Genomic DNA, 13931 nt, shown 5'->3' on the forward strand with positions numbered 1-13931 from the left:
TCAGAAACATTCTCACTGAATCAAAGACTTTGTGAAATGATGTATAATTTGAAATGTTTGAATACAGGGCTGGACAATAAGAACAATGTCTTCAATTACTGACATTATGGACGTGTTACTGAACACAATTTACTGATGTCACACACTTCAACACACTGTCTGAATTCAATATAATTTAAGGGTCCGTGTATCTTTTGGTCATTGGATTGTCCTTTCAGAAACGGGTATTAAAACACAGAAAACGAGTGGTTATTTGATTTTCGTTTTAAAATACAAAAATTAAAATTGAAATACAAGGCGTTTTTCTTTTTCATGGTCAAAAAGGGATGAGCGAAATTTTAAAAATTCAATGCTGAGAATACTTGTACGGTCCGTGTATGTTTTGGTCATTGGATTTTCCTTTCAGAAACAGGTATTAAAAACAGAAAACGAGTGGTTATTTGATTTTCGTTTTAAAATACAAAAATTAAAATTGAAATACAAGGCATTTTTCTTTTTCATGTTCAAAAAGGGATGAGCGAAATTAAAAAAAATATTCGATTTTCATTTTCTATTTCATATAACAAAAAATAAAATCACTAGAAAACAGAAACGGAAAAAAGGCCTGTTTTTTTCATATTCTGAGACCGGATGTTGTCATTTACAGGACGGTGATGTGGAGAAGAAACAGTAGGCTAGTAGACTGTGGTCAAACCAGCCGTGAGTCCGATCTCCGTGGTCAAATCAGCCGCACTTAAATTTCGAGTGTACAAGTATTCTTATCATTATGGTAAATGCGGAGAAACAGCGTATTCACTTCCGGTTTTCAAAATAAAGGTATTTAGAACAGTAAGCTATAATTCGAACCTACATTTAAAATAAATATGTTACATTAAAGTGTTTCATGCGCCCCTGATGAATAAAAAACACTTTATATCAAGTATACTGCACCAGTGTGGAGAAATGCCAAAATAAAAGCCTCATATTTATGCCTCCAGAGATTGCATATTTGACCATATTTGAGGTACTGTAAAAACATATTGCTCAGTGTTTCCTGGCTACTGATGGTATATTTGACTTTTACACATATGAGAGTACAAACATACTTAATATCAAGCATTTTTACTGCACCAATTTGGAGAAATTCAACAATAAAAGTCCATATTTGTACCTCCATGTGGCATATTTTCATATATTTGAGCTACTGTAAAAACACTTTGCTCAATAATTCCTGGCTATGGATGGTATATGTGACTTCTACACATCTAAGACTACAAGTATACTTAATATCAAGCATTTTTACTGTACCAATTTGGAGAAATTGAAGAATGAAAGTCCCATATTTATACAGATTCCATATTTTCTTATATTTTTGAGCTACTGTAAAAACATATTGCTCAATATTTCCAGGCTATGGGTGAAGCATTTTCATTATACTTCAATAATGCTGCAGTAATCATGACAAAATTTCACACAACTGTTTAATAACATCTTGATAATATAAACACTAAACACAAAATCCTACACAATTCTAATTTGTTTACTTTTCACACAAAATGCAATGCCAGTCCACATTCTTCTTATTTTGCAGCTCTGCTGTGTCCATTTGTAGGTAAAAGGGAAAAATAATTAGTTTTAACTTCAAAACACCATTGTACCTACTGTCTCTTCCTCACATATTATTTTTTATATTATTCAGTGTGACAGCTGTTGCAGGTGGTTCCACATACAGTTTACATTTTTACAATAGCTTAAATATAAGAAAATATGGAATCTGGAAGTATAAATATGGGACTTTTATTCTTCAATATTGGTACAGTAAAAATGCTTGATATTAAGTATACTTGCAGTCTTAGATGTATAGAAGTCATATATACCATCCATAGCCAGGAATTATTGAGCAAAGTGTTTTTACAGTAGCTCAAATATATGAAAATACCACATGGAGGTACAAATATGGACTTTTATTGTTGAATTTCTCCAAATTGGTACAGTAAAAATGCTTGATATTAAGTATGCTTGTAGTCTCATAAAAGTCAAATATACCATCAGTAGCCAGGAAACACTGAGCAATATGTTTTTACAGTACCTCAAATATGGTCAAATATGCAATCTCTGGAGGCATAAATATGAGACTTTTATTTTGGCATTTCTCCACACTGGTGTAGTAAAGATACTTGGTATAAAGTGTTTTTTATTCATCAGGGGCGCATGAAACACTTTAATGTAACATATTTTAATTATAGCTTACGGCTCTAAATACCTTTATTTTGAAAACCGGAAGTACATACGGCGTTTCTCCGCATTTACCATAATGCTGAGAATACTTGTACACTCGAAATTTAAGTGCGGCTGATTTGACTGCGGAGATCGGACTCACGGCTGGATTGACCGCAGTCTACTAGCCAACTGTTTCTTCTCCACAGCACCGTCCTGTTAATGACAACATCCGGTCTCAGAATATGAAAAAACAGGCCTTTTTTCTGTTTCTGTTTTCTAGTGATTTTAATTTTTGTTATATGAAATAGAAAATGAAAATCGAATATTTTTTTAAATTTCGCTCATCCCTTTCTGACCATGAAAAAAAAAAAGCCTTATATTTCAATTTTAATTTTTGTATTTTAAAACGAAAATCAAATAACCACTCATTTTCTGTTTTCTAATACCCGTTTCTGAAGGGAAAATCCAATGACCAAAACATACACGGACCCTTGTACACTCGAAATTTAAGTGCGGCTGATTTGACCACGGAGATCGGACTCACGGCTGGATTGACCCCAGGGTCCGTGTATGTTTTGGTCATTGGATTTTCCTTTCAGTAATGGGTATTAGAAAACAGAAAATGAGTGGTTATTTGATTTTCGTTTTAAAATACAAAAATTAAAATTGAAATACAAGGCGTTTTTCTTTTTCATGGTCAGAAAGGGATGAGCGAAATTTAAAAAAATATTCGATTTTCATTTTCTATTTCATATAACAAAAAAATAAAATCACTAGAAAACAGAAACAGAAAAAAGGCCTGTTGTTTCATGGTCCGTGTATCTTTTGGTCATTGGATTTTCCTTTCAGAAACGGGTATTAAAAAACAGAAAACGAGTGGTTATTTGATTTTCGTTTTAAAATACAAAAATTAAAATTGAAATACAAAGCGTTTTTCTTTTTCATGGTCAGAAAGGGATGAGCGAAATTAAAAAAATTATTCGATTTTCATTTTCTATTTCATATAACAAAAAAATAAAATCACTAGAAAACAGAAACGGAAAAAAGGCCTGTTGTTTCATATTCTGAGACCGGATGTTGTCATTAACAGGACGGTGCTGTGGAGAAGAAACAGTAGACTAGTAGACTGCGGTCAATCCAGCCGTGAGTTCGATCTCCGTGGTCAAATCAGCCGCACTTAAATTTAGAGTGTACAAGTATTCTCAGCATTATGGTAAATGCGGAGAAACAGCGTATTTACTTCCGGTTTTCAAAATAAAGGTATTTAGAACCGTAAGCTATAATTAAAATATGTTACATTAAAGTGTTTCATGCGCCCCTGATGAATAAAAAAAAACACTTTATATCAAGTATCTTTACTGCACCAGTGTGGAGAAATGCCAAAATAAAAGCCTCATATTTATGCCTCCAGAGATTGCATATTTTCATTTATTTGAGGTACTGTAAAAACATATTGCTCAGTGTTTCCTGGCTACTGATGGTATATTTGACTTTTACACATATGAGACTACAAACATACTTAATATCAAGCATTTTTACTGTACCAATTTGGAGAAATTCAACAATAAAAGTCCATATTTGTACCTCCAAGTGGTATTTTCATATATTTGAGCTACTGTAAAAACACTTTGCTCAATAATTCCTGGCTATGGATGATATATTTGACTTCTACACATCTAAGACTACAAGTATACTTAATATCAAGCATTTTTACTGTACCAATGTGGAGAAATTGAAGAATAAAAGTCCCATATTTATACTTCCAGATTCCATATTTTCTTATATTTGAGCTACTATAAAAATGTAAACTGTATGTGGAACCACCTGCAACAGCTGTCACACTGAATAATATAAAAAATAATATGTGAGGAAGAGACAGTAGGTACAATGGTGTTTTGAAGTTAAAAGTAATTATTTTTCCCTTTTACCTACAAATGGACACAGCAGAGCTGCAAAATAAGAAGAATGTGGACTGGCATTGCATTTTGTGTGAAAAGTAAACAAATTAGAATAGTGTAGGATTTTGTGTTTAGTGTTTATATTATCAAGATGTTATTAAACATTTGTGTGAAATTTTGTCATGATTACTGCAGCATTATTGAAGTATAATGAAAATGCTTCACCCATAGCCAGGAAATATTGAGCAATATGTTTTTACAGTAGCTCAAAAATATAAGAAAATATGGAATCTGGAAGTATAAATATGGGACTTTTATTCTTCAATTTCTCCAAATTGGTACAGTAAAAATGCTTGATATTAAGTATACTTGTAGTCTTAGATGTGTAGAAGTCAAATATACCATCCATAGCCAGGAATTATTGAGCAAAGTGTTTTTACAGTAGCTCAAATATATGAAAATACCACTTGGAGGTACAAATATGGACTTTTATTGTTGAATTTCTCCAAATTGGTACAATACAAATGCTTGATATTAAGTATGTTTGTAGTCTCATATGTGTAAAAGTCAAATATACCATCAGTAGCCAGGAAACACTGAGCAATATGTTTTTACAGTACCTCAAATAGGGTCAAATATGCAATCTCTGGAGGCATAAATATGAGACTTTTATTTTGGCATTTCTCCACACTGGTGCAGTAAAGATACTTGATATAAAGTGTTTTTTTATTCATCAGGGGCGCATGAAACACTTTAATGTAACATATTTTAATTATAGCTTACTGTTCTAAATACCTTTATTTTGAAAACCGGAAGTAAATACGCTGTTTCTCCGCATTTACCATAATGCTGAGAATACTTGTACACTCGAAATTTAAGTGCGGCTGATTTGACCACGGAGATCGGACTCACGGCTGGATTGACCGCAGTCTACTAGTCTACTGTTTCTTCTCCACAGCACCGTCCTGTTAATGACAACATCCGGTCTCAGAATATGAAACAACAGGCCTTTTTTCCGTTTCTGTTTTCTAGTGATTTTATTTTTTGTTATATGAAATAGAAAATGAAAATCGAATATTTTTTTAATTTCGCTCATCCCTTTCTGACCATGAAAAAGAAAAACGCCTTGTATTTCAATTTTAATTTTTGTATTTTAAAACGAAAATCAAATAACCACTCGTTTTCTGTTTTTTAATACCCGTTTCTGAAAGGAAAATCCAATGACCAAAACATACACGGACCTTTCATATTCTGAGACCGGATGTTGTCATTTACAGGACGGTGCTGTGCAGAAGAAACAGTAGGCTACTAGACTGCGGCGGGGTAATCAACCGTGACACATGGACATGGAGCAGTACGTTGTTTTCCGAAACAATAAAAGAGTGTGTCTCATGGAAAAAGACATGACTGCAGAAAAACTTAGTCGCATATTTCAGGTAAAAAAATTTAAAAAAGCTCTGCTCCAGGACGTCAGTCGGTGATGTTCACCTGTTAGCCTGTTAGCCTAACGTTAACCCTTTAGCGGAGCTGTTTCGATAGAACTTAGGGTGGCCATTCGTCCCGCTTTTAAGCCTGACACTCGTTTTCCTCCTTTTGAGGTCCGCAGTTTGACACATTACCTCGTTAGTTTAATACTTATTGGCTAAAAATGTGTGTCAAAATAAGTAATTTCTTTGGTTACATTTTCGTGTCATGACCTATCAACACATGACTAATTTTAATATTCAAATGAGCCATGTGTTGATTCGCCACAACACACGATCACAGCAGTTGCTACCACCAGGCTGTCAATCAAACTCTTAGCGACAGAGAATGTCGGTTGTTGGACTGAAATTCTGAAAATACTCATACTCTGAAACAGAAGGTGCTGCATTTTTTTACCCTTTATCATTTCAGATAAAAACATTAAGAACAGTTTCTGTATGATGTTTATTAGACCTATGTAATCTGAATTGGAAGGGCACGTTGTCATGAGCTGTATCTTGTATATTTATTATTAGCTTTGTGGTATGTGTATGCACCTTTATGTAATCTGGTGGAAAGACATTTAAAACCGGATCATACCATGCTTGACCCCGTGTATGCAAAGTGTGCTCCTTTTTGATGTGAAGGAAATGGCCACCCTAATAGAAGTCCGCCTCGTCGTGGGCGATTATCACTTAAATACTGTATATATGTAACTAACGCCATTTAGACATTTAGCATTTGGAGAATTTTCTCTCTCAGTATTCACTGAAGAATATTAATTGAGAAAGGTTTGTAACTTTAAGTGAACACTTTCTTGACAGGTCTCAACTCATAGTCTGTACTTGACTAACGATGCAAATGTGGCCTTGTTTCCGGGACCATCTTTATTTTGAAAACCGGAAGTAAATACGCTGTTTCTCCGCATTTACCATAATGCTGAGAATACTTGTACACTCTAAATTTAAGTGCGGCTGATTTGACCACGGAGATCGGACTCATGGCTGGATTGACCGCAGTCCACTAGCCTACTGTTTCTTCTACACAGCACCGTCCTGTAAATGACAACATCCGATCTCACAATATGAAACAACAGGCCTTTTTTACGTTTCTGTTTTCTAGTGATTTTAATTTTTGTTATATGAAATAGAAAATGAAAATTGAATATTTTCTAAAATTTCGCTCATCCCTTTTTGACCATGAAAAAGAAAAAAACGCCTTGTATCTCAATTTTAATTTTTGTATTTTAAAACGAAAATCAAATAACCACTTGTTTTCTGTTTTTTAATACCCGTTTCTGAAAGGAAAATCCAATGACCAAAACATACACGGACCCATTTCTCATTATGAAGCTGAATGTTTCTCCTGATACTGATTTGAGATCAGATTGTCCAGCCCTGTTTGAATACTGACAACTACGTACTTTAGCTCAGATAAATGTCTTTGTTTCAAATGGAGAATCAAAGCCTTTGTGACATGGAGAAGAGTCATGGACAGTTAGAGATCCTCATCTCACCTCTGAGCTTTGGTCCTTGTGTCATGTTCCCCACACAGAGTGCTTTTAGAGGGAGGGACTCCCTCCTCTCTGTCCTCACACTGATCCATAGCAGAGCCCACACCTTCACACAGACACAGCAACATGCTCATTCATTACAGCAAGCTTTACATCACAGAGACACATTAGTTCTCATTGCTCTCAGTAACATGACACAAATATTCAGAGCTGACAGAAATCTTGTTGGAGCTCTGATAACCCCAAAACCTCTTACACAGCCCCCAGATTCACACATAAAGTATGTTGACCACAAAATATACTTTACACATTTATGGGTCACAAGAGAAAATCAAGGTCTGTGTCTTTCAGTGGCGGCGCCAGGGAGGAGCTAGGTGGTGCTGTAGCTCCCCCTATAATAGCCATAGCACCCGCCCAGTACCCCCAAGAAATGTCTCTGATTTTTTATATTTATAACTTAATGTCATGTTTGAATAGTCTTTTTCGTGTTGTTTAAAAATGTGAATTAAAATAATAATTAAAAATATATATTTTAGTCTAAAAAAACATGAGGTGCAAACATGTGATCTTAATTAGCCAATGGGCGCAGCGCCCGGTGAACCTTTGTCCTTAACGTATGGCAGCTTGTTATTGATAGCGAGTTTGGAAATTTAGCAGAGTAAAATACACCAAAATGGATCATTTTTTGCTGCATAAACATTCACGTTCTGAGTCACAACCTCAAGGGAAACGAGACTGTGAAGTTCTATGGTAAGTGCATGATTTTCCCCTCTGTTGGCTTTTACAAATTTAATTAATTTGGTGGTTGAAGCACAAATCTGGGCTCTTCATAGTTACATCTATGATGCTCCAACAATAGGAACACTGCTGATTCATCATTATACCAGTGTTGGTAACTGGCTGTGTGATTTTGTGATCTGAGCAGGCCGAAGCGTGCACAGTGTCTGTTGCCTTCTGTTGCTGCTGTTTGCTGCTCCGTTGTATTCAGGGCTCGACTGTGACTGAATTGTGTGAAATATTATTTTCAGAGGTTTACATTGGCAGGCTTATGTATGTTGTATCTATAGCCATTGTGTTGAATACTTTATATGCTTATTAGTCACGGAACGAGTATAGTTAATGCACGCGTGTACGTGTATATATATATATATACACCAAGACAGAACAGTTCACATTTTATATTCTTTGGAGGGCCCTGATAGCTGAGGGGTCCTAAGCAACCTCTTAGTCCCCTTAGACCCTGGGCTGGCTCTGGTCCATCTAGAAAGGACGCTGGGACAGTTGAGACCTGGACTGTGCTAAAGGGTCTTCAGTGAAACCAGCTCAGTGTCAGTGTTGGAAGTTTTCTGTATGTGAGCTCTCAACTCTTCATCCATGCTCTTCCCTTCAGAGTATTAAAAGTTAAAAATCAACCTCAGCCAAGGTGCTTCGAGCTGTCAGACCAGTTCAGACACATTGTTCACTGATGACGTGAACTCAGGTTACAATTAAACTGCGTCTGATTCTACTTGACAAACACTAACAACATTACATGTAAATCTTTCTAAAAGCATCGTCCTTTAACTCGGAGAGAAATTCAAGTACAGAAAGCAAGTTTCAAAGATATATTCTGAAACAGCTCATCAGCATATGGAAACATTTCTACTGTCCAGATAAACAGAGATACAGCACAATGTGATCAAAGTCATCCTGATGATCAAACATTTACACATTTCTCTGGTAGGATTCTCACCTGCTGAACTCACTTCAGGTCGACTTACAGACACTTTCCACCTTCACGTGTGGAGGAAACACTGGGAGAGAAGAAGCTGCTCCTTTCTTCCTCGTCAGTCCTGGTGTCTGTGTGCATTTGATCTGAGGACGCTGTCACACCCTCAAAACTTCACGGTCCAAGTCTAACAAACACCAGAGTGACGTCAGAACCAGTTAAACAAGAATCAGACTGCACCCTATCAAAAGCATTTTTATTGCCTTCTTTCTCTCCCTGAACCGTCTGATTGTTGGGGATGTGTTTGTATTGTTTCAGATCCATTTGTCATTATAGTTGATGAAGGCTGCAAGAACAAAAGTGCTTTAAACCTCTGAATACACTGTTGGCATTGAAATAGAGTCGCACCTTTCCTCTATCTACAGTCAGTGTCAGAGAAATCACTGATCAGATATGTAGTTCCATTATCTGTCCATTAGATGGTGCTAATTAATCATACAGTGAGCTAAAGATCAGCTCAGTTCAGAACTATGTGATGCGGAGCATACATTTGTATCACGTTTTACATTATTACGTATTTATGAAAGGTTCAGTGTGTAGAATTTAGTGGTATCTAACAGTGTTGTTGCAGATTGCACCTCACTAGCTTCCCTCTCTAATTCCAAACACGAGGGAGAAAGAACAGTGGCTGCAAAATGCCGACCATTGGAATCAAGATTTGTCCTTTCTGGGCTACCGTAGAAACATGGAAGGAGTCCCGCTCCCTCTGTAGATAAGAACTGCTAATTCTAAGGAACCAAAAACACAATGTTCAGGTATTCATACACTAATAAAAACATACGTAGGAATACTATATTCCATTTCTGACAATAAATCATTCACAGTGTTACACAGTGGATCTTCACAAATGACAAAATATTCTTATTTATGAATATTCTTCTACAGTGACTTCAAGTCTCAAAATCCATCCGTGTGACGTCAGAACCAGTTTAACCTGTGGCAGAAACCCAGTCAGTGTCAGAGAAATCACACATCAAATGATGTAGTTCTACTATCTGTCCACTAGATGGTGCTAACTGACCATCTCATTAAATAAAGATCAGCAGAGATACGCTCAAGGAGGATTGATGGAACAGGACAACAGTTTGAAAAAAGTTGTAACAAATAGCTTTATTGGCAACAGTGCAAAACATAATATATTTCAGATATGACTGAAATTCCTTTATTGTATCAGAAGTTATCAACAACTCAGAAAATTACACTGAATAACGCTCAGTAGAAAACAAAACTCTTCACAGTATGAGTTATGAAATATGGGCCCAAAATAATAAACAACAAGAAAGAAAATTTAAAAGAGTCCAAAAAAAGAAAAAGTCTGAATGAAGTCAATATTCACAGTTTGTCCTTCTTCAGTGTGTTTGTGTAATAGTTCATCTACGGAGCCCTAAAAGGGACATGGGAAAAAAAAAAAGTGGTCGCGACACTAGCTGCAGTCTTCTCCTGAACAGAGGTGTTGCTACCAGGGGTGGACTGGGACAAAAATTCAGCCCTGGCATTTTGTGTCCAGACCAGCCCACTACATTATCAGCAGACACTACATAGAAGTCCACAAATCTCGCAGCATCTCCTCTCATGCATACTACAAAGGAGAGTCATATTCCTTGATAGCAGTTAACAAATAAAGCACGTAACTATGAACTCAAGGACTAAAATTGACAGCTATAGCAATCAATCAGTCAGTCTTTATTCATTATAGTGTCAAATCACAACAGAAGTTATGTCATGACTAGGGGTGGGACGAGACTAACGGGAAGAACCCTCATGCTACCCTTTCAGTTTTTAGTCTGTGACTGTGAAAATCGTTTGGTGTAAGCCCAGCATTAGTTAAAACCAGACTCGGACAATAATAACAAAATATCCTGACAAATAATCTAAATAGAAACATATTACAGACAGTAGCAGCATTAGAGCTGAAACTCATTTGTTTTAACGGTGACTCAGTCATTATGAAACCATAAATAGAGAATTGAAAAACAAATAATGATCTATAGCTGTGTGAAAAAGTCTAAGACATGAATTACAGGTCTGAATAGATATGCATTCTCATATACGTGTATGTGCACATGTATATATTGCCCTACTTCCTCGTCCGCAGCCAGCCAGCTCCACTCCTCACCAAATTCATGACCTGCAAGAAACAGCAAACAGAACTTGTACTCAGTATCTGTGTACTGACAAGTATGTGTAGCCATGTAGCCTTTTTGTGATGTAGTGACACTTAGTGAACAACTTTTTCTGTCATGAAGGATGACTGAAGTCTCAAAAGAGCCCTAAGGCCTACCTGCATAACTGTTAACTGAACTTAAAAGATATGCAGATGTTTGAAAATCTTCAATAATTAATCAAATTATTGAATCATAATAAACTCACAAAGTCAAGACGAAGCGCTCTCTCTCTCTCTCTCTCTCAAGCATCATAGAAGAACTTCTAGCAGGTCAGGAAAACCTGTTTGACAGGAGATGATGGTAGCAGAGAATATAAAGAGACATTTATGAATTACCAATTGTCATTTTATCACACATATAGTATGTTTCTTCACACTCCTCAGGCTCTCACATGTCAAGTGGTCAGCCTGAGAGATTATTGGATACATTATTAATTCTGAAAAATAAAGACAATGTTTTCCTCTGTCCTGCACCTAGAGTTGAAAACTTTTTGGATGTGCGTTTCTTTTAAAACTTTTTTAAAATTATTATAATTATGAAGTATGAATAACATTAAAAACTACATGATAAACTTACCAAATTCTAACAGTGGTCCCAAATGAGAGAACAAGTCCACATATAGAACAGAGGGAGAACGACTCCTCAAATATATCAGAACAACCTGTAATGGAGAATAATTGATCATTTAGTGTACATGATCACACCATTAATAACCACAGAATAATGTACAAGATAAAAGATTAGTTCATATTGAACTAAACGTTCACGAGCGTAACAACACTAATGGCTTTGTCATGATTTCATTATGACACTAGTGTTATCCAATGCAAGAAAGTCAGATCTTTGTGACAATACCTCACTGTAACAACATTACCTTCAAATTTACAGTAACTTACTGGCAACAATTAACCAGCAAGTTACTGTAAATATGTTTTACAGTAGACATACTGTACTTCCATTTACAGTATTGGTGTAGTTACTGTAAAATAAATACCAATTAAATACTGTGATTTCAGTTTATTTTACAGTATTGAGAGTTTAACTGTAAAGTAAATACCGATTAAATACTGTGATTTCAGTTGTTTTTACAGTGCTGGTTTATTTACTGTACAAATAAAAACAGTTAAGCACTTTTTTTTTTAGATGGTATTGTAAATGGCAATACTGTACTATTAACAGTGGGTAACAGTTGATCATTGTAAATTCAGTTACTCACTGTACAATTTAAATACTGTATCACTTTGATTTACTATTATCCAACATTAATAGAATGACCCATATTCTAAAATATTTCAATTAACTACAGAAAACAAGAAAATTGTTAACACAATTATTTATTTAAGACATTTGGTGAACAGGAACATGATAAAGCACAGGTTACCAAACTTTTCAGACCAAGTACCACTTCAGAACCAACACAACAATGAAAGAGACACCTCTACTTTGTCTGACTACTGCAACTACCCAGGTACGCCTGAAACATTAAAATAAAAAAGCTCGTTACGTCAGCCGAGCTTCACAATTATACATTTACTTTAAAATACTGAACATTTGCATGAACAATGCATCAGGACACTGTAAAATCTTCTCATTCCCCTCACACTTGAAATAAAAGTCTATGGCCTCTTGCTTGCCCTGAACTTGGAGACCCAGATCCCAGTTGGAGCCCTGAAATTAAAGAAGAAAACAAACAATTACATTTATTACAATCACTTTGTAATGCACCACGTATGTGATGAGGGTCTAAGATGGTGATGTCGTGTCAAGGTACTTATTCCTGATAGAAAGTGTATCAAATATCCAAAGATGACAGTGCTGCATTCAGTTTAAGGTAGCCGACACTTTGATTCAATATGTAATTGAGTTTAGCAATGTGTTAAAATGCTTAAAGAGATGTTGAATTAACTGTGTTTTTATCATGTTTTTGATTGATCATGAATTACAGCATGTTTGATTTTTCCTGCTGAAGTCGACTCAAGAGCCTTCATCAGTGGACCATAGTCTCCATCAGCATTCAATCACTGACACAACAGTAGCTTAACACACATTATTTAATAAAATATCTGAGAGAACATCTTTGAATAAACCATCTTGAACTTTCAATGCAAAAGCTATCGTCAGAACCTCACCTGCATCTAGTCAGTTTGCCAATCGAACTCAGTGAAGTCCCTGATGAAGGAGATTGGGGGTTCATGTATGAAGTCTTCCGCTTCACCACTCTCCCAGTCTTCCGGCTCATCTGCTCCTTGGCACTGCACTTGGTGGAGTCCGGATTAATCCCGACTAAAAACCTATGAAAATGAGTACAGGAGTTAAGGGTGGGACAATATGTACATGTTAACGAGTAACCGGTTACAAATCATAACTGTTTGCAGAGAAAAACAAAACAAACTTTATTAAATAGATCAAAATAAAGAAAATACAGTATCTTGGACATGCATCAACTTATTTCTCAGAATTATTTTCCTTTTACTGATTAGAGGTGATAATACTGTCTGAAAAACACTTGTTACTCCAAGTGTTGACACAAGCGCAGTTCTGTTACAAGTAATACATGTATGGGGCATAATGTCACATTAATTAAACAATGCCAGTGGGAATAAAGTTCAGTATATATATTTATCAGGCACACGCAATGCATGTAGTAGGATCAGCAGTGCTTACTACTCTCCATATGTCTCTTCATTCTACAGCTTTTGCAATGACGTGACTGGCCCATTAGAAGCACGACCGTTGGCCTCTCTTGATCCTCATTGGATAAACTGAAAGTGAAGCGGGAAAAACTTTGATACAAAATAAAAGTCCCATAATAAGTCAGTTTGACCCTTCGATAAGCCCCGCCCCCTAGTTACTGTTGCTATGTCAGAGCCCGTCTACGGATCCTTATTAGACATTCTTTGGAAATATGGAGTTTTCAGTGATAT

The 13931-nt window shown here is 35.9% G+C and overlaps 1 protein-coding gene and 3 long non-coding RNA genes across 9 annotated transcripts in view; 2 read left to right on the forward strand and 2 right to left on the reverse strand.

Moving 5' to 3' along the window:
- Positions 1-13931, reverse strand: part of LOC127373978 (uncharacterized) — a 423284-nt gene that overhangs the window by 310261 nt on the left and 99092 nt on the right. The window lies entirely within an intron of this gene.
- Positions 1-13931, forward strand: part of LOC127374042 (uncharacterized) — a 117441-nt gene that overhangs the window by 38254 nt on the left and 65256 nt on the right. The window lies entirely within an intron of this gene.
- LOC127374098 (uncharacterized) lies at positions 906-4275 on the forward strand. The gene is made up of 2 exons (XR_007886995.1): positions 906-1003; positions 3637-4275. It is a non-coding gene; the product is annotated as an uncharacterized LOC127374098 (long non-coding RNA).
- On the reverse strand, positions 1994-7068 carry LOC127374092 (uncharacterized). 2 transcript variants are annotated; one of them, XR_007886993.1, is made up of 3 exons: positions 6896-7068; positions 4718-5338; positions 1994-2068 (listed from the first exon to the last, which is right to left on the reverse strand). It is a non-coding gene; the product is annotated as an uncharacterized LOC127374092 (long non-coding RNA). The 2 variants fall into 2 exon arrangements; XR_007886994.1 differs by having other exon boundaries at positions 2000-2242; positions 4893-5338.

The sequence above is a fragment of the Dicentrarchus labrax genome, unplaced genomic scaffold (assembly GCF_905237075.1).
Source record: "Dicentrarchus labrax unplaced genomic scaffold, dlabrax2021, whole genome shotgun sequence".
Taxonomy (NCBI): Eukaryota; Metazoa; Chordata; class Actinopteri; family Moronidae; genus Dicentrarchus; species Dicentrarchus labrax.